The 25020-nt window shown below is 43.6% G+C and overlaps 1 protein-coding gene across 1 annotated transcript in view; it reads right to left on the reverse strand.

The window, feature by feature from the left end:
* Positions 1-25020, reverse strand: part of LOC147016661 (tetratricopeptide repeat protein 39B-like) — a 141362-nt gene that overhangs the window by 97420 nt on the left and 18922 nt on the right. The gene's annotated exons all lie outside the window — the stretch shown is intronic.

Below are 25020 nucleotides of genomic sequence, written 5' to 3' on the forward strand. Positions count from 1 at the left end.
GCTACAATGACAGTGCCATATACACACGACTACTTCAACGACAGTGCCATATACACACGACTACGACTACTGCAGTGCCATATACACACGACTACCACAACGACGGTGCCATATACACACGACTACTACTACTACTACTACTGCAGTGCCATATACACACGACTACTACTATTACAATGCCATATCCACACTGCTACTACTACTACAATGCCATATCTGCACTGCTACTACGACAGTGCCATATACACACGACTACTACAACGACAGTGCCATAGACACACGACTACTACAACGACAGTGCCATATACACACGACTACTACTACTACTGCAGTGCCATATCCGCACTGCTACAATGACAGTGCCATATACACACGACTACTTCAACGACAGTGCCATATACACACGACTACTACTACTGCAGTGCCATATACACACGACTACCACAACGACAGTGCCATATACACACGACTACGACTACTGCAGTGCCATATCCGCACTGCTTCTACGACAGTGCCATATACACACGACTACTACAACGACAGTGCCATCTCCACACGACTACTACAACGACAGTGCCATATACACACGACTACTACAACGACAGTGCCATATACACACGACTACTACTACTACTACTGCAGTGCCATATCTGCACTGCTACAATGACAGTGCCATATACACACGACTACTTCAACGACAGTGCCATATACACACGACTACTACTACTGCAGTGCCATATACACACGACTACTACTACTACAATGCCATATCCACACTGCTACTACAACGATGGTGCCATATACACACAACTACTTCAACGACAGTGCCATATACACACGACTACTACTACTGCAGTGCCATATACACACGACTACTACTACTACTACTACTACTACTACTACAATGCCATATCCACACTGCTACTACAACGACGGTGCCATATACACACGACTACTACAACGACAGTGCCATATACACACAACTACTACTACTGCAGTGCCATATCCGCACTGCTACAACGACAGTGCTATATACACACGACTACTACTACTACTGCAGTGCCATATCTGCACTGCTACTACGACAGTGCCATATACACACGACAACCACAGCGACAGTGCCATATACACATGACTACTACTACTACTACTGCAGTGCCATATCCGCACTGCTACTACGACAGTGCCATATACACACGACTACTACAATGACAGTGCCATATACACACGACTACTTCAACGACAGTGCCATATACACACGACTACTACTACTGCAGTGCCATATACACACGACTACTACTACTACAATGCCATATCCACACTGCTACTACAACGACGGTGCCATATACACACGACTACTACAACGACGGTGCCATATACACACGACTACTTCAACGACAGTGCCATATACACACGACTACTACTACTGCAGTGCCATATACACACGACTACTACTACTACTACTACTACTACAATGCCATATCCACACTGCTACTACAACGACGGTGCCATATACACACGACTACTACTACTGCAGTGCCATATACACACGACTACTACTACTACTACTACTAGAATGCCATTTCACACTGCTACTACAACGACGGTGCCATATACACACGACTACTACAACGACGGTGCCATATACACACGACTACTACCACTGCAGTGCCATATCCACACTGCTACTACAACGACGGTGCCATATACACACGACTACTACAACGACGGTGCCATATACACACGACTACTACTACTGCAGTGCCATATACACACTGCTACTACTGCAGTGCCATATACACACTGCTACTACTGCAGTGCCATATACACACGACTACTTCTACTGCAGTGCCATATCCACACTGCGACGACAGTGCCATATACACACGACTACTACTACTGCAGTGCCATATCCGCACTGCTATAACGATAGTGCCATATACACACTACAACTACTATTGCAGTGCCATATCCACTCTCGTTGTACTACTACTACGACTAGTACTGCTATTATTTCAGAAGTTTATTCATTTTCCAATTGGATCATCGATGTCGATATGTTTGTTATAAAACATTTATTTATTACGAAGTTCGGAATTTGGTGAAAAGGAAAACGAAAGCATTTTTTGTTTTCATTTTGCATTTACCCATCAAAACGATCGTGAGCACACCGTTCATTAACCATACAAAGATTGGCATTTGGAACTACTGATGAAACGAGTTTATCACTTGATTACGGACTCGTTAATATGGCGCCAGATTAGTGATGGGATGGCTTGGAGCACTTTACTAACTTTGGATGAACAACATGCACACGAGGGTGGTCCAAAAAAAGTCGAAAAAATAGAATGTTGCTCCACAAGCTTAAAATTATTCCAATTTGATCCAATAACGCGCATAAAATGTTTTAGCTTGATCGGAGGTGATTTAGAGGTCGCTCCATATAAGGACTTTTAGTTTCATGAGTTGGTTAAATTAGGGTATGGTCAGGTACGATTACGGGTACTTCTGGATGTCCAAGGTGGAAATGGACTGCATTTTCGAACTCTTTGGGGTCGATTTACTCTAAGAAATGTTTGGACGGACAACAAATTAATTATAGATTAGAAAATATCGAAATGAGTAGAATTAGTTACTCAACTCCAGTGATGATAAGTCTTGTTTTCGGTCATATTTTCGAAATCGTAGTGAATTCAACGTCGGTGCAGTCATTTCTTAGAGTAAATCGACCCCAAAGAGTTCGAAAATGCAGTCCATTTCCACCTTGGACATCCAGAAGTACCCGTAATCGTACCTGACCATACCCTAATTTAACCAACTCATGAAACTAAAAGTCCTCATATGGAGCGACCTCTAAATCACATCCGATCAACTTAAATTTTTTTATGCGCGGTATTGAATCATAATGGAATAATTTAAGGCTTGTGTAGACAACAATTGAATTGTTTTTTTTTGTTGCTGTTTTTGGACCACCCGAATGTAACACATGATGGAAGAACCTGTCTCTAACTGTCCGTGAACTCGACGCACGGGGATCTGTCCTATTTGCAATGGACTCGATACGGGAGGGGAAGACGAGGACGACAGGCCTCTACGACGCTACCACAGCGGTCACAGTAAGCTAAGATCGGCCTCGGATGTTGGATGGCATAATGACTCTGTTGTCGTCGCGGTTCATGTGTTATTACTTATCAGTTATTACCCTCGCCAGAGGAGAGGGCATTGCCTATGTGTCGCATGGATTTCCCAACACGACCCCGAGCAGTCAACTATCACATCCAGTCACCACAATACATCTGAAATATTAAAACGTTTGAAAACCATGAGTACTACTACTACTACTACTACTACGACTACTACTACGACTACGACGGTTGTGACAGTTGAGAATGTGAAATCAAAGCAACGAAAGTCTTATCTGCGATGGTAACAAGTTCGCAATGGACCATTCGAAGCCTGTTTGTGTGAAATCTCGATCTGGTCCAAGTACGGCGCTGATTCCCCAAAATGAAATCATATTAACTGGATGATGCTGATAAACACTGTCACGGTTGCGAGTCCCCGGGGAGAACCAAGCACATTCACGTACCGTGGTTTAAAGCGAGTTAACATACCCTCGATGAGACTAGTTATGTCTTAGTATTCCGTTTAGCTATTAATGGTATGGTGTATTCATGTGGATAGATATGCATTGTAAATACAATAGTTACCTTTCGTACATACATGTTCTTTCCTTTCTACACTCTGGGCTCAATCCATCTCACTCACACACACACACACACACACACACACACACACACACACACACACACACACACACACACACACACACACACACACACACACACACACACACACGCACGCACGCACGCACGCACGCACGCACGCACACACACACACACGATGTAAAACAGGTTGGCAGGAATCCAAAGCGGGTTTTATTTGATTTATTTATTTTTACCAAACGTGGTAAAAACACTCTTCGAGCGGTTGTCAGTAACACAAAATACACCAGAATATCGAGATAGTCAATCATTTACGAGGTGGTCTTGCAGCTGTTTAGAACTCGTTTCAAATGTTTAGTTTCCGTTATAGTCTTGGTGTCGACGCATCTCAACGGTCGTGAACCACCAAACGAGCAGAGATCAATCAAACTGATATGGCCAGGACCTGATGGACGAGTCACTTCATGTGACTGTGCTCGGCCTTGTGTTCGCTCCAGGCTTTCTTGGCCCTTCTGACACGAGATCTCTCGGAGGATCAAACTTGTGACCCGGTCGGGGGGTTGGGGGTTTTACAGGAGTTGGCTGTGCATGTGAGGAGAGCAGGTGACCTCATTTGACAAGCACCCTCAACAATCGATCTTGGTCTTGTGAACTTGTAAGATACTTTCCTCTTCGGCATTACTGTGAGGCAGGACATGTATGTGCTGAACTACTGTAAGCAGAAGGCCAAGTCGTGGCTCCCCCCTCTTGCCCTTCTCATCAATGCTCTTGGTTTCACGGTTAAGGTGGCTGGTTTTAGATATTAGGGTCTTGCGTTTGAGCCGCTGTCCCACCGATGAAATAAGACCAGGTGGGTCGAATCAGCCTGTCATCCTTCCATGATTGGCAAAATGAGTACAAGCTTACTGGTAACAGGGACACTGCATCAGCGGCACAGTCGCGCTTCCAGAAAAATGATGCAGCCAGCGGGCACAGGCTGCATACGAAACAACAAAAACAATATCTCTTGTTACAAATTACCATTCCAAATCCAAACGGTAACAAACATTAATGAAACGGGTAGTGCCCTCCAGCCGATTAAATAGGAAGGGACACTGCATTGCACTCAAACCTGGAGCTCTGTTGGTCTTTGTCATAAGATGGTGTCATGTATCCTATTTAATTATTTTTTTATTACGGTTTGAATTTGGTAATTGGACACCTTGTATGAGTGAAAACAATCCGAATCGAATCAAATCTCCAAAGTTCTCATAAATATCACCAACAAGTGGAAATCACAGATTGATCAATTCGTGGTGAGGGCAATATGGTCGACGTGACCGGAAGTGACGTGATACTGTTGTGGGCCGGGGTTCGGTGGCGATAAACGACCACTAGGTGGAGCAGTAGAGTCGTCTCCCACCGAACACCCGGAATTTAGGTCGTGACTCTCGGACAACTCCGAAAGGTCACGGGTCACTTTGAGGACCGTGGTCGCCAATATTGTGACGGCGTGGGTGTAGGGTTAACTGCCTAATTTCAATATACCTAAATACCCACGTCATCCAACTACTGGGGAAACCACACCCTTGGCGGACTTTGTCCGAATCGAGTCACCATCACCAACTCAGATCCGGCGAAACCAAGCGGAAGTTACCAAAGCCGCGCCGGACCAAATGAACAATTTACCGGCCCAAACGGCCTCACTAATTCTCAAGTCCGAACCATGCTGAGTCAATCAAAGAAAGGACAGAAATGAACTGGAACATTTAACACGGGGGGTGGGGGGGTTATTTTACAATAATAATCGGGGAGGGGAACAACACACAGAGCAGAGTTATCCGAATAAAAGGCAGGCAATATACAATGAGCAAAGAAAAATCACTTCACAATTCTACTTACAGGACGGTGCCACACACACACACACACAGACAAAAGAAATGGACCTCGTGGGTCTATTTTCGGCCTTTCAGCTCGGAGAGAAAGCGAGCTGATGGCAGGGGCCTAGCCGGGTACCTGTCCTGCCTCGTGCAGTCACACCAACCGAACCACTGGTGGGACTCGAACCCACGACCCAAAGTCCACGGCCAACGAACGAGACCGCTCAACCATGACCACCACCATCTCAGACTGCTCCAACCACCACACATGACTGTCTGCCACGACTGCCACGTCTGCTCAGAATCACCACGATCCTCCTGTTTGCCGTCCTCTCGTCTCCCACAACCACTCTGCCGTCCTCGCGATCACCCGGTCTGCCATAAAACTGCTCCTCACAACCATCCCACTCCTCTTTTTGGTAGGAGGGGTCTCTTCTCCTCCCACTCGAACCCTGATTGGACGAGGGGCTGTCGGATGACTCGTGGTCACCACCAGATTGGCTGGGGCGTGCGTGTCATGCTCGCCCTTCGCTCATTGGCTGGAGGAAACGGTCCATGCCCTTCCTTGGAGCGGAGCCTCGACCCAAAGCGACGGAGGCTCCGCCCACGCCCTCAGCCAAAAACACATGGGCAATGGTGACCGGTGGAGCGAGGTGACGGTCCGTTGTAGTGGATGTAATCGTAGTTGTTGTTGTTGTTGTTGTGAAAGATGTAATAAACCTGACTATACAATAATTCGTAGCCCACATATGTAATTCCCATTAGACAAAGGGGGTATTCTAACTGTAAACACATACTTATCGAAATAACTAAGCTTAGGGACTCCTGTCTGTTTGTGTGCAATGGCTTCCAGATTTGTAACAATACTACATGCGGAATTCTGGAGGACGTCGACGTGGCCTTCAGTGAGGGAGAGCCCATGACGTCACACAGCCAATAGACGAGATACTAGATTCCTTACATGTCGACGACAAGTCTATCAGTCTGTGCGTCAATCCTTGCGAGTGGAATGGAAGGGAAGCATTGCGTTTTAAAATTGATCGTACTTTCCCACAAATGCGTGTTTTGATCACACGAACACGGGTCTGTGAGTTTCCACAAACAAAACGGGTCAAACGCGTAAAATCCGGGTCACTTGCCATGTGTGCATTTTTTTCCATGCAACGGGCTCACCAGCTCACTCCAAGGAAATCACCAAGGCTTCCCATCCACAGGAAGCCATAAATCACCAGTGACGCGCCAAATTCTCGCCCTTCTCCCTTTCCGGAAAATCCACCAAGAAGACCCCTTCCCTCTAATCGGGATTCGTTGCCGGGCAGAGGTACGGAACCTCGCCCATCACCGGCGGCAGGGGTCAGTCTGCCCTCGGTTCTGCACCAATGAGGGTCCCAGAGCCGTGAGGAATTGGGGAAGGGGGGGGGAGTGTAAAGGAATAAATGAGGAAGCACAGAGAAGGAATCGGCATTCATTTTGGGGATTCACTACCAGAGTATCCGCGCCATGGGCGATCTTGTTCCAAGCATGCAACACATTCTTCTGACGCATACCTTTATTTGGATGGTGTATAGGCAAGTGACAGCTCCATATAGGAAAAATAAATAACCCGGGTTACGTGCATGAAGCAAAAATATACCGACTGCTTGTAATTCAAAACACCTCCCTGCAGTGGAAAACGTGGTGACAGGAGTGCTGCACTGTAAATGGTGGAGACTTGTAATACCCTCTCCCACCTGGAGGGGGCACAGCACAATACAGACTTACATAGAGGCTTTGCTCCCCCCCCCCCCCAAGACCACTGGCAAAGATAAAAACACCCCTATATATTAATTGTGGTTCTGCTGATCCTCTGTTGCAAGTCTGGATGTAATTGGGCTAGAACTGGAGGAGTAGCCCGACAAACAAACCCACAAACAAACAAACAAACACACAAGCACCAGTCGGTTAATTATATTATAGTAAGGATTCTGGAGTTTTAATTCTCTTTGGGACTTGAACTTGGAACTCAAACTTTGTCCAGAACTGCTAGCCTTGACTCTGCTGTTGTACTACTTCCTTCCCGTCGCAAAACCCGTACAATCACACTCGTCTTTCCTTTTTTCTCTCTTTCTCCTTTATTTTTCCAGTTTGCTACCCTCGCTCTTTATGCACTCTTCCTTTCTTTTCACACCTTTCTTTCTCGTCGCCTCACGACACACATATCCGCACCAAGCCCTGTGCACCTTCGCCTCTGGCTGGTTGCTCACCTCGTCGTCCGGTCACATCAGAGCTGTCCACCTCACCTTGCCTTATCGGCAGCCGTTCCCACTTTGGCTGCACAATCCATTATGCCAGCCTGTCTGTCCACACATCATATGCTATATTTCAGGCGCTCCAGGAGATGGGGAGTGTGAATGGAGCACAGAGAGGAATATGGGGAGGAGCGTGAGGGGAACGAAATACAGACCAGATCATTGGGTGGCAGCAATCCATCCCTCTGGGTTATTGCAAGGTGTGTCTGGGCACGCAAATGCTCCCCCCCACTGTTTCTTTCTTACCGTTTCTTCTTCTTCATCCATCCCCCATCTCTCACGTCAGTTGTATATCTTAGCGCCAAATAAGCTATGGTGCTAAATAATTGATTAAAGTTCCGAGGGCAGGGTTGTCCTGCTCTTGAAACCTTTGTGGGGGATAATTTGGGAAATGTATAAGTGCCTGTAATATTCGTATAGAATTGCTATATTGCCTTTGCTCACTTTCCCACCATCTATTGTGTGATTGTAATTGGTTGTGTTTTCCTGCCATTTCTTATTTGAATCACCATTGCTGGTATCCCCCATCATTTTCTGCCTTGCTTCCTTCCTTCCATACAAGTGCTGCTTCATCAGGATGAAGATTACCACACTGTGGTTTGCGCAGGCATGGAACAGCGCCAATACAACCAATATACCAGTACACTAGTTAGCATTTCGCTGACCTCAGAAGGATGACAGGCTGAGTCAAACCCACCTGGTGTTAATTCAGTGGCCAACGGGGATCGAACTTAGGACCCTAAGATCCCAAGCCAGCCACCCAAACCACTAAGCCAACACCAGGCTTGCTTGATTAAACCGAAGAGGTATAAAGGACAGTGTCTTGACTTATTCTGTTCAGGTTTGGTCAGAGATAGTGCTCCTGGGGGTAATTAGCCCAAGTGGTTAATTGGCTCTGATAGACGATAGGGTGTGGTGTGTAACGTTGCTTCACTTGGCCAATTGACAACTGTTGCGCGGTCGCTGGCACGGTTCCCCATCTGCTTCAATATTCTCACAGATATGGTAAACTAACACTGGGTGCAAGGATCCGACCAGAGGAGAGTTTTGTAGATGGCGTCCATGGTCTTTTTATTGATGCATGGGCCTTTCGGAGTTATCCGAGGTGACGTCTGTCACAATATGATTGTGTTGCACATGCAGCCTGTGTCTGTTATTGAAGACTCTGGCTGCAAAAACTTTGAAGGGGTTTTGGACTGTAAATATGACTAAGTCATCGCATAATCATGCGACATATGTTTCCTGATGTGTTTCAAGAAACAAGGTGAAAGTTTGCAAGGATGATTCATGGTGCGACTTCCATCGCCCTCACAACACACATCTGGACATCTTGTCAAACCCAGGTGTATATCACACTCACGACACACTTCCTTGACAGCAATTGGAATTTAACAAAAACCCAACAAAAATAAAACGAAAGAAAAAGTACGGTACTCGAATTGTACTCGATTTCAAGTCTGAGAAAAAAGTATTCGGAATCAAATTGATCCCAAAATTCCCAGAATTGCCCATCACTGCTTTCTGTCTGTATGTCTGTCTGTCCACACAATGTGTTAACTTAGGCCACAAACGCCACCTGGTGGCAGCCAGTATTACACATTATCTTTTTTCAACCAAGTACCTCCATAAATGATGTACTATTTAGAATGTGGGTACGCCGATAAAAGTGCCTTTATCAAGAATGTGAGCACATCTATAAAGTACATACTATAAGAATGTGCATCGGCCTGGAAACTACGGACCGTGACTATATCTATACAATAAAACCATAAAGGTTTGTCTGTCCACTGTATGAACATAACAACCTTTCGTCGTCAATGCATCATCTACACACCACACAAACACCACACAAAACAAGTGCTGGTGAGGCGCTGCCATCTCCAATTGCTCTTTCGACTTCCTCACCTGTCAGCAGCCTCGGCTCCCTTGCGGATTGCACTACGCCATGCACATATGTCTTTGGCCATGGTCTCCAAATTTTCTGCTTTAAGGGGATTTCTGCAGCCTCAAGGTCGTTGTGTTTGATGATATTGTTGCGAATTCGCGCCCGCCGGCATGCGAACGGCCACGTAACTCGAATCGCGGCACGTCGCCCACCGGATGGACAATTCAGTCGTGACCCTCTCGGAACAACGCCGAGAGCAAGTCACGGGTGGGAGTTTAACCTCACCACGATCGTGCCAATTGCCCACCCGCGCAGGATAGGGTTGCTCGCCAAATTCGATCTACCGAAGTACCTGCGCGAATGGTTGACCGGGCGATCGTACCACGACACAGGCTGACTCCGGACACGAACCGCTTAAGCAGTCCGTTCCGTGCTACAGTGATAACCGAGTGGTGTTATCGTCGGCCTTGACGGTTCCAACTAATTACCGGGATGTTGAACCCACTACGAACCCTCTTACGTCAAGCAGGATGGAGAGTCAATAGAGAAAAGACGAAGCGAAACGGGCACAGTTCAACAAGCAAGCATTTTATTACGCGACACACGGAAAGCACATATATACAGCCATACAAAAATGCACAAAAAGCAAATGTAAGAAAAGCAGTTAAAACCCACTATACGCGTACACACGGCAACACTTACACAGTTCTACTTGACGGACGGCGCCAACACACATTTACACAAAAACAAAGGAAAAAGAAAGGAAGTCGCGACTTCCCTTTTGTGGCTGGTGAGTCCCTCTCCCACGACCGTCAGCGTGGTCGCGCCTGGCCCCGACCCCTCTCGCGGCTGGCGAACCCTCTCCGGCACTCCCCATCCGGACGCGCAGGTCCACCTCACAACTGGCGCTGCCGCGTCTCCCGTCCGTGCCTTCGTGACAGGGCCGCTCGCCAAGCCGCGGGCGCAGGACCTCTTCCCTCGACAAGACAAGCAGAGGAAGCCTCGAAAACCAGACTCTCGAACAACTCAACCAACCGAAGACCAACTCTCGACAAAAACCAACCCAACAAGGTCCGTCCTGTCCGCCTTTTGTAGCACGGGGCTCCACCCTTCGTTCCGCCCCGTTTTCGGCTCCACCTTCCTTCAAGAAGGTTCCCGAAAAGGGGCGTGCCCTCTCGTTCCCCCCTCCCCGCGCCGTGCGGGGGGGCGAGGAAAGTCAGTCTTGGCTCGGGGCCAGGGAATTATTCCCCCAAAAAGAGGCCCCCACCTTTTCTCATCTTTGACCCCTGGCTCGGATGCACCTCCCACACCGAGCGCGGAGAACTCAAACGGGAGAAACAGGCGGGGAAACCGCACGTCCTCGCAGTTCCCTCCTTGGCGCCTTTGTTTGCCGTTCGGAAGCGGACGTAGTGGCGAAGATGTGGTAGCATAGATGGTGGAGGTGGCGTGGTTGTAGTGTGGTTGGCGCTGTGATGGGGATGGCGTGGTTGTTGAGATGCTGTTTGTTTGAAATAAAAGATAGAAAAAGAAAAACGACTAATTCAAAGCGTTGCAGCCCGGATGGATCACATAAATTCCTTCTATACAACGGGTTTGGGCAAACTTCACGGTTAGGCCAAAAAAAAAAAATGTTGCATTGGCGTAACCCGCCCGACCCTAAAAATTCCGCCGACCATACGTTTTTTTTTTGTTTTTTTGCTATCGAAAAATTTTGCCGACCCTATTTTATTGCTATTTTTGTTGTTTTGCTATCGTTTTCAAGTATCTTGTTGATTGCGATCGCGATCGCAAAAACCCGGAAGTGTTTCGGACAGAACCCGCCGACAAAAAGGTTGGTACTCGAGCCGGGGGAGATTTTGGGAGGGATTTATTAGGAAAAAAAAAAAAAAAAAAAAAAAAGATCCCGACCGACCTACCCTATTTTTCAGTGACCCGTTACGCCAATGCAACATTTTTTTTTTTGGCCTTACCTATGGAGATATCTCACCTGAGGGCCCTTTATGGTGTAATGCGAATTTCCACAGCCGTAACAATATATTTGTAGCGCAGGCACTGTCCACCCTGTGTCCTACTCCCTGCTTTAAGCTGACCAAATATAACAAATTTAGGTAGCCTTGAATCATCCATGCGTAACATGTGGCCAACCCATTGGAGTTGGGTTTTGAGTAGGGTCTCCAAACTGGGCATGTCTGCATGCCTGAGCAATTCCCTGTTTGTGATCTTATCTTTCCATGGGAGATTCCAAGGATATAATGGAGATGGAATTGTTGTGCATGCATGAGTTTGCCTATGTGGTACCGATATTATGTGAAAGTTTCTGCCGAGTACAAAAGTGTTCTGAAGATGAAGGTTTGATACTGTTACGGATTTGGAAGCCTCCTGCACACAGACAGTCAGCAGTCCCCGCAGTTCAGTTATTTGGATAAGTATGTGTTTATAGTCAGGGTCTCATCCTTCTGTCTAATGGGTTAATTAAGTGTATGTGTGCTGGGAGTTATTTTTTACAACAACAACAACAACAACAGCGGCACCGTCGCCTCGCTCCACCAACGCCATAACGCATGTGTTTCTGGCTGCGGACGTGGGTCCATGCTTGGAGGCCACCCTCGCTCCAGAGCCGACTCCGCCCATGAGGGCAAGGGCACGCCCTTCGTCTAATCAGGAGGCTCATCGCCTCAGATCAGGACTCCACCCAGAAGGGTGGGAGTTGCCCCGCCTACCGTGGGCCGGTCCAATGAGGGAGGGCCAGCGAATCGTGCGGCGCAACCGTCCAATCAGGAGGCGAGTGGCCAGGGAAGAAATCGCTCCCACCTCACGAGAGGAACGAATAACGGTCGGGGCGATGATTCTGTCTGGGTCTGCCTCGCCTGGTGTTGTCTGATCCGCCTGGAAGCTTTTTCGGCCTTGATTGCCTGTCGCTTCGTCCGCCTTCTTGGTGGATGGCGTCCGTCGCTCTATCCCTCGTCCCAGGTGCTTGGTGCTGCGTTGAGGTGGTGGGTTTGAGTCCCGCCGAGCCAGTTCGACCAGACCCCGCACGAGGCGGACAGGTGGAAGTGCAGACTCTTGCCCTCAGCTCGCCTTCCCTCCCGAGCTAAAGGGCCAAATAAAGGCCGCAGCCACCATTTCTTTTGGGTGTGTGCATGTGTGTCTGTGGGCCCACTCTATAAGTAGCAATTGTTTAAGTGCCTTGTTCATTACTTGCATTCCTTCTTGATAGTCGGTTTAACTCTGCTATTTTTGTGCTCCCCTGCCCCATTATAAATAAACCCCAATTGTTCAATGTACCAGCTCGTTGTCTGTCACTTTCTTTCATTGGTTTCGCACGGTGCGTATTGGGAATTAGGGAGGCCGTCATGCCGTAATTGTTCATTTGGACCAACGGACCTTGGTAATCCCCACTCGCTTTACACCCGGTTCGGGCTCGGTAAATGGCCTGTTCCGCCCGAGGTCCATCGAGGGTGTGACCTCCCCGGTAATATGACGACATGGGTACTTCGGTATATTGAAATTTGGCTATTAACCCTACCCCACACCGTCAGAGAATTGGCAAGCACGGTCCTTAAGTGACCCGTGACCTTCGGAGTTGTCCGAAGGTTACGACCTGTAATTCCGGGTGTTCGGTGGGAGACTGCTCTACTGCTACACCTGGCGGCCGTTCCTCGCCACCGACCCCCGGCCCACAACAATACAGCCTACAATTTGTAGCAGTGTGAATGACGAGGTCTTCCCAGATTCTTTAACGGAGGGTTCTAAAAGCAGAAGTGGTCGTATGAATGTGTCTGGACAGTTCTGCATCTAAGCTGTTATCATTAGATACAGGGCTACCAAGATAAATGAACTTCTCCACCACATGGAGAGGTGATCCAACTGTGCACACTGAAGGTCCATAGTACTGGTCATTTGGCGTCGGTTGAAAAAGGACCTCCATCTTTCTTATGTTGATGGTCAGACTCATGCTTTTGACAGCAGGAGTAAAACAGTCAGTGATTTCCTGAATCTCATCCAGAGAATGAGTGCTGCGTCATCCACATATAGGAGGTCACGTACACAGATTTCTCAGACCTTACTTTTGGCTTTCAGTCGAGCAATACTGAATAACTTCCCATCAGATCTGGACTGGATATATACACCAGCTCTCAAGGTCTTTGGAGGTGTCTTTAAGCACAGGAGCAAGGAATAATGTGAACAAAATTATGTGCGAGTTTGTTGACTTATTTATCCTTGGTTTGGAATAATGTGAAATTACCCCAAGTTGACTGTAAATGGGTCTTAAGTCAGGCCTTAAATCGAGACTTGCCCTTTCATGTCTTGGTAGAACTGACAGACTATGGTGACAAATTTCTCTGGGAAACCATATTTGGATACAAGTGTCCATAAACCGGATCTGTTGATTGAATCAAATTCTTTGTAAAAGTCAAGGAATTCAATGGTCTTCTCTTGGAGTTGCCTCTGTTAAAATCACGTCAATTATACTGTGAGTTACCCAGAAGCCACATTGGCTTTCAGGAAGGATGCATTCTTCCAGAGAAGTATCCATATGAAAATTTTCCCAGCAATGGTTAGAAGAGAGACCATGGCATGGGATGGAAAAATGCACATTTTCATGGAACATCCTCTCAAACGACATGGAAATTCACTTGTAAGAGTATTTGAGGGTGCATATTCTAAATATGAATGTTGCCAAGCCTGAAAATTGCAACTTTTTATTATACATTTGTTTTTTTTAATGGATGATATTGTTTTTGAATGTCATTTCTTTGAATTGTGTAGAACAATCTCAGAAACAATTTGGAAATACTTTTACTGGGGTATACGAGGGTACTGAACATAAATCTGAATGTTGCCAAGCCTTAACATTGCATATGGATTATAGACCAAGGGATGACCACTCAAAATGTTTATTTCCATCAGTCACCGAGCCAAACTACCTCTTTTCCATAATATGTAAATAGTGATAATAATGTTTTGAAACAGATAAGACTTGTTGCCACACATACTTCTTGCACTTGATGTCAAAATATTTAAAACCATGTGACTACTGTATTGGAACTCCATTTCCCAGAATGCCTTGCATAAAACAGTAAACAATATAGCCGCAACATCCTTGGCGTTTAATTTGGAAAAAATGTGATCAAAACGCTACAATGCAGTCAGGGGTAGAAAAGTGGGAAAAGGGGGAAAATAGGAGTCAGAGTATGAACCCCAAAGAGGATTTTTGACTCCCGCAGTAAGTAGGGGGGGGGGGGGTCTCGGGGTCAGAAATGCATCGTGGGCTCAGGACATACTGTGCACGGACAGTTTAATCGGGCCCGCATGTCTGCTTTGGCTGTTTCTCTTTGTAAACATTGCATTCAACCAACTAAACATGGTGGTGAACTCGACCGACTCGAGCTCAGTCAGCCTCGAGTTTGAATCAAATGAACAACCACTATGTTGTATGCTTGTTTTGCCCGATGACAATGGGAAACTGATAAACTTCCAAGAGAAAGGTTGGACAAAATTCAATGATTGTTGTGTTTGATGGAGTAAGATATCATATCAGGCACTGCAGAAACTGTAATTTCAACCCAAACCACAGAATCTTTCAGTATAGCTCTACATGTGGGGACTTCTGCTGGTATGACTATCAGCTCTCATGACCCAACTACGAAGCTGCATATCATCGTAGATCCTATCAGTGATTCCGCCATGTTGGAAAACTTCTCAGAACAGAAGAAAAAAAGCGGAAGCATGAAGAGAGTTAAGGTGAGTGTGCCATCTGTGCTGTGCAGTTGAGACATATTCCTATATAACATTAGATTTCAATTTAAAATGAATTTTTGTTATAAAGATCCAAAGTCAGTCTGTGCTGTGTAGTCTCATAGTACTCGCTGAGACATGATTTTGGTCTAAATTTACGATATGAATTTAATTTAAAAAAATTGTGTTACAAGCCAAACTTAGTCTCAGTTTAGTAAACATCTCCAGTTGTGCGTGTCATGCATGTGTGCACAATTTAAGAAATTTAATAAGCTGGGTGAATGTCAACTATTCTGTTTGTAACCATAGTGATGTATTGGATGTGTGTCAATAATTATTAGTCTATCTGTACTGTGACTATCATGACTGTGTTGTCGGTTGTTGATTAGAAGTGACTATCGGGATTTGTATATTGTATTCTCAGCCTCAGAGAGACCGCACTGCAAGAAGGGTGCACTCGACAATTAAACAACAGAAGCTTAAGGCATTCTGCCACATGACAAAAAGGTAATCACAGGAAAAAGTAAGAAAGATCGCCCAGGCAAAAATGCTGTGTTAGAACCATATGAATGAGAGTTGTACCCTCATATACTACAGTAGTCTGCAGAGACAGAAAGGTGGACCTCAGTGAGCTTATGAAATATAGCCTCAACACAAGTCCATCGGCGTTAGCAAATGAGAATGGCAGCATCGTGAAAACAAACAGAGCAAGCCTGATGCGACATCTTGTGTCTGTGGTGGAGCCATCACCAGTCATAAATTCCATTCCAAGATAGGGTATCTGGATAGGAGATGGAATGGCACTTATTCAAGAGCTCAGCAGTAGGGTCAACTCACTATCCACAACTTGGTGATTTGGCAGCCTTTATTCCAAAGAAGGTGATCGCCATGGCTACAAATATCTACACTGATTCAATCCACCGAGTCACAGATCGCTATCTGGCAGTCTCCATAAAGAATGCAGAAAGGGGAATAACATCTGCGGGAGGAATGCAGAGGATCATGATATACAGTGCATACCAAGACATTCCTTCCCAGTTGAAAATGTTCATGACAAACAGCCCCAACCAAGACGAACTAGTGTAGTTCCTGTTTGATACAAGGTCAAACACTGACCCTGAGAAATTCAAGTGTCAAGGTGTATTAAGCACATTGACCACAGTGCCATGCCTCCTACAATGTATCTGCTAAGCTGGAAGTTGATGAAGTTCAGGAGCTCAAGACAGATCATGAAGAAGCTTACACCAGACTCATTCTACATTGTGCCTTTGCAGCAAAAAATAAGCAATTAACTTATGAAGCAAAGTGTCCTGTCATTATTAGAAGTCCGGATACAGATGTCTTCATAATAGCAGTCGGTCTTGCAGTATCGATAGATGGCAATGTTCTTTCATACTGGAAAGGGGAACTGAGCACGACCGATTAATATCACTGCAATATGTGATCATTTTGGTGATGTTGCATTCGAAGCTTTGATAGGACTACATTGCTTTGCTGGCTGTGACTCCATGAGTGCCTTCGATGGCAAAGGGAAGACAAAGGCACTCAAGTTGATACTGTCTGAGGAGAACTGTCAAAACACGTTCAAAGACTTGGGCCAATCCTTTGATATGTCCCCACAATTGAATCATGAACTTGAGCAGATTGTATGCAGTATGTACACTGGTAGGCAAGGGATGGATGATGTCAATATGCTGAGGTACATGCTGAGGACGGACTGTAAATTTGAAAGCTCACTGCCACCAAATCAAGACTCACTTTTGCAGCACATCAGCAGAGCAAACTATCAAGCTGCAATTCATAGGAGAGTCCTCCAGCTGTTTGTGAATGTACCAATCCCAATCCAGCATGGCTGGGGGGAGATGGAAGATAGAGAGCTTGTTATCAAGTGGGGCACTCTGCCACCAGCTCCACACAATGTAATTGCAGAAAGGGCAAATGTAATACAAGACAGTGTGAGTGTGTTAAAAGTAAGATACCCTGCACAGGTCTGTGCAAATGTCTGGAATGCAATAATCAACCCCAAAGCATCTAAAAATGCAAAGCTCGTCCACGTCCGCTTTGCACTCGAAACTAAACTTGACAAAAATGACAGTTAAAAAAAATTGTACATATTATTCATTTGGTTCTCCACAATCTCATTATAAAGATGTTGAAGATTTGATGGCAACAGTTCATTTTGTAAAAATGTTATGGCCTGGACATACACTCTGAATGGAAATGATAAACAAGGATTTTGATTAAAACATTTATGGCTGTCTTACAACTTCACTGATGATGTCATTCTTAAAATCCCTTCTTCCCCATTGGGAGTAGAATGAGATGTGCTAAGTTTCAATTTTTCTTATCAGCGGTTTCAGAGATATAATGTTTTAATGTTTTGTATTTAATCTAAGATGCCTGCCGTACCACGTGACCTATGACATTACAATTATCATTAACATATTCTCTATGGGGAGGGGGGGGGGTCGCTCCTACCCTGAAAAATGTGTCAATCAGGCAAGTGGTTGATGAGATTTAAAAAAATGTTTAAAAAAATAATAGAGCAAAAAAAAGGCCAAAAACGGGTCGAACAATAACAACAACAATCATAGTAATAATAATAATAAAAAGAAAAACTATTTTAACAAAATTATTAATTTGGCTTCTCTATATTTTCATAATAAAGCTTTCTTGAAAATTTGATGACAAAAGCTCAAATGGTAAAAAAGTTACTGTGACTATCAATGGAAAGACACATAGACAGACAGACAGACAGACAAACAGAAGTTATTTAAAACCCCGTCTCCTGCTGTGCGGGGGACGGCCTAACAAGTGATTGAGGCAGAAAATAAAGTTGAAGACGAAGATTTTCTTGACTGATTTGGAGTACAGTCGATATTTTTGTTATATAGCTGCAATTCATAGGAGATCTACACAAACAACTCCATAACACACTTTGCAAAGAAATTGTGTTCGTTTCCTTCTGATGTTCTCTTGATACTTGAATATGCCTACAGTATAAACTTGCATGTAACCACATTGCTTGACCAAACTGTTACACTTTACTTTTAATAATGTGTGTGGCTAAACTGCCTCATAATAAATGAAAAGGACATATTTTAATGCTTGGCAATAGTCATGATAAAGTGCCTCGAATACCCTTGCACATTGATTTTCATGTTGTTTCAGAGTATGTCCGACTGAGATCAAATACAAGGGACAAAACAATAAAGTACATAAGAAAAAAAAACAATCATATGTAATTAAAATGAATGATGTGATGGATGAGCAACATCCATACTGTATTGGGATTCAACACCCTCAAATACCCTTGAATTATCATTTTCATGTGGTTCCAAAGAATATTCTACAAAATGTGGAAATAAGGCAAAAAACAATAAAATACATGAAAAAAATAGGTAAAGTAGCCAAAAAAAAAAAAGATTTTTTTTTCCATCACAAACCTTCCCAGAAGTTCCCTGAATTCACCGTAGTTGGATTTATTGAAATCCATTAATCCGTTCTCAAGTTATAACTGACAGACAGACAGACAGAAAGACATGGCTCCTTTTATAATATAGATATTATTTTGGAGCCTCATTTTGGCAACATTCACATTTACATTCAGTACCCTCGTATACCCCAACAAAAGTATTTCCATATTGTTTCTGAGCATATTCTACACAATTGAAAAAATGAGGCTCAAAAACAATATGTATATTATAAAAGGAGCCATGTCTTTCTGTCTCTCTGTCTGTCATGTTATAACTTGAGAACGGATTAACAGATTTCAATAAATCGAACTACGGTGGATTCAGGGAACTCCTGGAAAGGTTTGTGATGGAAATATATATATATATATATATATATATATATATATATATATATATATATATATATATATATATATATATATATATATATATATATATATATATATATGTCGGGAATCGTACCTTTTTTGCTTTTTGCTTTTTTTTTTGAAAAGCTTTGCTTTTCCAAGTTATTATATGTTTTTGCAGGCTTGGTGATAATCAAACTATACTCTTGGCTGGCTGCTTTGGAAGGGGGGCATGAGAACAGTGTATGCAGAAAAATGATTATAATTGACCTTGAGTAATTCAATGGAGCACTGCGAGAGCAGGGTTAGGGAGTGAACCGTTACGTGCTCTTATCTCTACTTCTGTTTCACCATTCCTGCAATGAAATGAGCCAACTGCTTGCAGCTGGTTAGGTTGAAAGGACAAAATGTGAGATAAACATTTTGTCCAAAGATAAAACCAGGTACATAAGAGGGTAATAGAACAGTCTCTGACAGTGACGTCACCCTCCGAGCATCCTCAGTTACTGTAATTGATGATCCTGGTGTATGCCGTGCTCCGTGCGCATGTCCCTTGGAAAATAAAAAACAACATTTCTCTCAAGTACATCATCTGTCTTCATACATTGGTGAAGGGTGATTGACGTTTACGACATATATATATATATATATATATATATATATATATATATATATATATATATATATATATATATATATATATATATATACTTAAATATTTTTAAAAAATTATTGGGTACATGGTCACATGTGGTGAAACTGCAAACGCCAACTTGCGAAGCTGGTTATCCCCGCACTCCCAGGAATCCTTTTTCTTCTTGCGTTATTGATTAGCCATCACAGCAAAGATTGGTATTTCGGTCAGCAAAGCGATGGGTTTTATATTCTAGTAATACATTAAACAAGAAATATGTCATGCATAGCACTATATTTGTGACATCCATAAAACAAATATGACCTTAAAAATAATTGATGGTTGAATTAAATGTTCAAAGATGCAAATCCTCTTCAAATTTCAAGTATATCAGATGTAAATTGAGGATTTTAGAAAATGCACCAAAGTTGTTGAACTTTGGCCTGCCTATGTTGACATTTTCGCCCATGTTGATCTCAAAAATAATTTGTTGTTGAATTCAGTGACCTGAATATATAAATCCTCTGCAAATTTCAAGTCAATCAGATGAAAAGTGAGGATTTTAGAAATACCATTTTTTTAGAAATTTTAGTCCTTTGGCCTACGCCCTATGCTGACCTTTTGGCCAATGTTGAACTCAAAAAATAATTGATAGTTGCATTTAATGAACAAATATACACCTCATCTTCAAATTTCAAGTCAATCGGATATAAATTGACAAATTTAGAAACTTGGCCTATGTTGACCTTTTGGCCTAAGCTGACCTCAAAAAAAATTAATGGTTGAATTCAATAACCTGATTTGCAAATTCTGTTCAAATGCCAAGTCAAGTGGATGAAAATTGATGATTTTAGAAATTTGACAAAGTTGTTGATGTTTGGCCTCAAAAACAATAGGCCTCAAAAAAAAAAGAAAAGAAAAAAAATAAGCAACACTGCTTTTGACGAACTCTTTCATGTGGTGAGATTTCATGAATATCAGTTTAAAATTGTGATCTGTAGGCAATTGACATGCAAACAAACAGAGAGATGACAGACAGACAGAATAATACACAAGACCAATCAATATACTTGAAAAATCTTTGATTTTTGCAAGTAACAGACAGACAGAACAAGAAAAAGACATCATGTAAAAGACATGGATACTTGCAAAATCCACCCTCCTCTCCAAAAGTTGCCATGGATACATCAAATTGTCCATTTCATTAAGATTAAAATTGACAATCTTAATCAAAGCTCAGATTAAGAGGATGAAAATTGATGATTTTAGAAGTTTTACCTTGAGTTGACCTTTGACCTTTTGATCTCTAAAATACTTGGATTCCAAATTCAGTAATGTACTATACAATTGCTGTTTAATTTTCAGGTCAATCGGATGAAAATTGACGATTTTTCAGATGAAAATTGATGATTTTAGAAATTTGGCCTTGAGTTGACCGTTGACCTCAAAATGTAGTTGGTTTCCCAATCCAGTGATGCAATGTGCAAATCTTCTTCAAATTTCAAGTCAATCGGATGAAAAATGACGATTTTAGAAATTTGCCCTCAAGATGACCTTTGACCTTTGACCTCAAAATCAATAGGCTTCTCAGTTGAGACTACCTCTACAATTTGGTAAAGTTTCGTGAAGATCAGTTTAGAATTGTGACCTGTAGGTGACAAACAGACAGACAATAACAAAATCGACTGATCAATATACTTGACAAATCTTCAATTTTGTAAGTAACAACCACATAACCAACCAATATACTTGAAAAAAATCTTCGATTTTCACAAGTAACAAAACAGACAAATATACAGAACAAGCCGGTAGGCGGCGATGGGTCACCGAGCATGGAAACTATAAGATACTAGGTGAATGCACCCGGCACTGCCCGGGTTCTTTTTGAATGAATTTAATCTTTGATACATATGTCTGATGCGAGCACAGTATCAGTTCCCTATTGGGCCATAGCAGTCATAGTCTAAGGGGGTTGGTGAGGGGGAAACACACCCCCTTCCCCCCCCCGCCCCCCCCGGCCGAGGGGCCTTGCCACATAGCCTATAACCTTCCCGGGGCCCATCGCGACATTTTTTGTTTCAGTGGTTAGCTCCTATCTTTCACCTTTCAGGAGATTAGCGCGTGCAGACATACAAACAAACACAAACAAAACTTAAAATCATATGTTTGATATATTGTATATGGCGTTGGCCCCATGTCATTTGGCTGAACTTGAAAAATTAACGTTACGAAATCAGGTGATGATGTCATAATTCGGAAACCGGAAGTCGGAAGTACAATTCTTTTACATCAGGACACTCCCAGGTACATGTTCTGTCAGCATGTGAAGGTTGGTGAGGATCAGTCTAGTACTTTTCACGTGCATAGGTCACAGACAAACACACAAACAGACACACTTTCATATATATATATATATATATATATATATATATATATATATATATATATATATATATATATATATATATATATATATATATATATATATATATATATAGAGCAAAATGGATGTCATATAGCGGATAGGGAATCACCTTTAGATTATGCATATCAAATCTCATCCAGTTCCCTCTACTGATAACTACTCGGAATCCATTTGAATGCAAAGTACCGAAAATGCGGTTTGAAATCGGAAATCCCCAAAGTTTGAGGGGGTGCTGTGGATGAACAAAGATCTAAAACGAAAATCCGGCTCGTTCGTTTGTGCACAATGTATTCCAGACGATTAGTGTGAATTTTCATGACCATCCGACCATAACCCTAGGAAGAGTAGCATTTGGCACGAAGGCACCTCCAGCTCTCGCATATTATCGATTTTTGCACTAATTGACCTTTGACCCCTGACACAAGCGAAATCGGTCAATATATCCTGAGGAAAAGTTGTAATACTCATTGAGTACCATGAACCTGCAAAGTTTCATTTGTATCGATGCACTCACCTGGTTGCTTGGGGGCCTTCAATTTTTGCCAATTTTCGCGCATACCCTAATTGTAGGGGCGCTGCGGGTAAAGTATTCTATATATCACAAAAACCGGAATATATTTGATAGAGCATCACCTGTAGATCATTCGTGCCAAATTTCATAACCCTACGTCGGATAATGGCTTTCGGAATTGATTTCGCGTGAACGGTACCGATTTTGAAGGTTTTTCGGTTGTTGCTAGGGAACCAAAGCGTCCCTAGCAACCATCACAATTTCCAAAGCACTAGGTCATAAGATGTACCTACCACCCGAGTTTGGTCAAAATCCGCCCACGTTTACTACCAATTATGCTGATAACAAACGAACAAACATCCAAACAAACAGACAGAATTACTGACAATAAGGGTCACCTATTTAGGTCACCAATAATGCACACAACCAACCAATATACTTGAAAATCTTCAATTTTTGCAAGTAACAAACAGACAGACAGAAAGAATAACACACAAGACCAACAAATATACTTGGAAATCTTCGATTTTCGCAAGTAAAACACGCATGTTTAATGAAAAGGTACAATTTTCAGGCTTGGTCACATTCATATTTGGATTCAGCACCCTCAAATACTCTTACAAGTGAATTTTAATGTAGTTTGAGAGGGTGTCCCATGAAAATGAAAACGAGGCACATTTTCCCTTCCCATGGTCTCTCTGTAATTGTCACAATCATGATGATCTCCATTTCTTTTGTACACTCTTACTATTAGAGCATCTTTAAAGGCTTGTGGCAGGATGTCAGCATTCCCACAAGCTGTGTAAAGGTTGTATAGTTGCCTGTAAATGTAATCAATCACCCCACCATACTTATAAATTTCTGATGGTATTCCATCCAGCCCTGGTGCCTTGCCACTACTTGTACCTTTCATAGCGAGGATGACTTTTGTAAGACTTGGAGGCCTTGCAACCTCATTTTGTAAATGCAGCTGCTCTACCTTGTCCAATGCTTCGGATGAGATTGCAGTAATAACCACTACCATCATATGGACACCCAGCAGGATGAAGAACAAAACCTGTCAAAGGGTGGAGGAGCTCCTTGTGAGCCAACGGCCATCCATATCCCGTGCCCAACTGTGTCTGCGGACATCCTCCTGCAATGATGTTACTTTTTATTCAGAGGTTGGTGGCAGGATTTGTACTCCAGCTACCGTAAAACCCTTCATTCCGCAAAACATTCCAAAAGCATTAAAAAAAAAACTGAAAACCCACTTCGTGGGAGTACCCATTGCAGGGCAGCTCACCGGATGACTGGATTGGGGCAAAGCCTTCGGGACCCCGAATCTTTGATGATGGAAGGGAATCCATGGGGGTAACCTTCCCGGGTGAGATTGCGGCAGTGTGTCGGGGTGGTGCTGGGGTGTCGTCCACCAGATGGCGGTCCCTTCAGTTGGGTGCCTGCAATGTCCTATTCCGAAGAAAGGATGATCACCCGTCTCTGTTATCATCTGAGCTGAAGTGTTTGGACATCGGGATTGCAGCTCTCTCTGAAGTTCAGAGACCGGATAGTGGCAAAATCATGGTGGGTGGTCACACCTACTATTGGGCTGGTCACTCTGATGGTTGTCATGCCCAAGGAGTTGCTGTAGCTGTGTCCAATAAGCTGACTCCAATGATAATTTAGGTAATACCGGTCAACGAGCATATTATGAGACTAAGGATTCGTCACTCCTTGGGTGTCATTTCCCTGGTCTCTGCAAATGCTCCAATTGAGGCGAGTGATCTCACCGTGAAGGATGCATTCTATACCACGCTCGAGTCTGTGGTTGATCAGTACCCCAGGCAAGACACTCTTCCAGTCTTGGGTGATTTCAATGCATCGACTGGAACTGATTGGGATGGTAATGAGAAATGTGCTGGTCCTCATGGGTCTGGAACTGTGCACCACAATAGCACTACGTTCCTTGACTTTGCAAGAAGTTATGGACTGAGGGTGGCTGGTTCATGGTTTCAGCACCCACGGCTCATTGCTGGACTTGATATTCCAACGCTGGTGGTGTGGCAAAAGAGATTGACCATGTGCTTGTTGATGGTCGCTGTAGGATGATCAAGAACTGCAGTGTCTACCGGAGTGCTCAGTTGCTCAATAC

This window comes from Eptatretus burgeri, chromosome 11 (genome assembly GCF_056783735.1).
Source record: "Eptatretus burgeri isolate ZD-2024b chromosome 11, Ebu_testis_v1, whole genome shotgun sequence".
Taxonomy (NCBI): domain Eukaryota; kingdom Metazoa; phylum Chordata; class Myxini; order Myxiniformes; family Myxinidae; genus Eptatretus; species Eptatretus burgeri.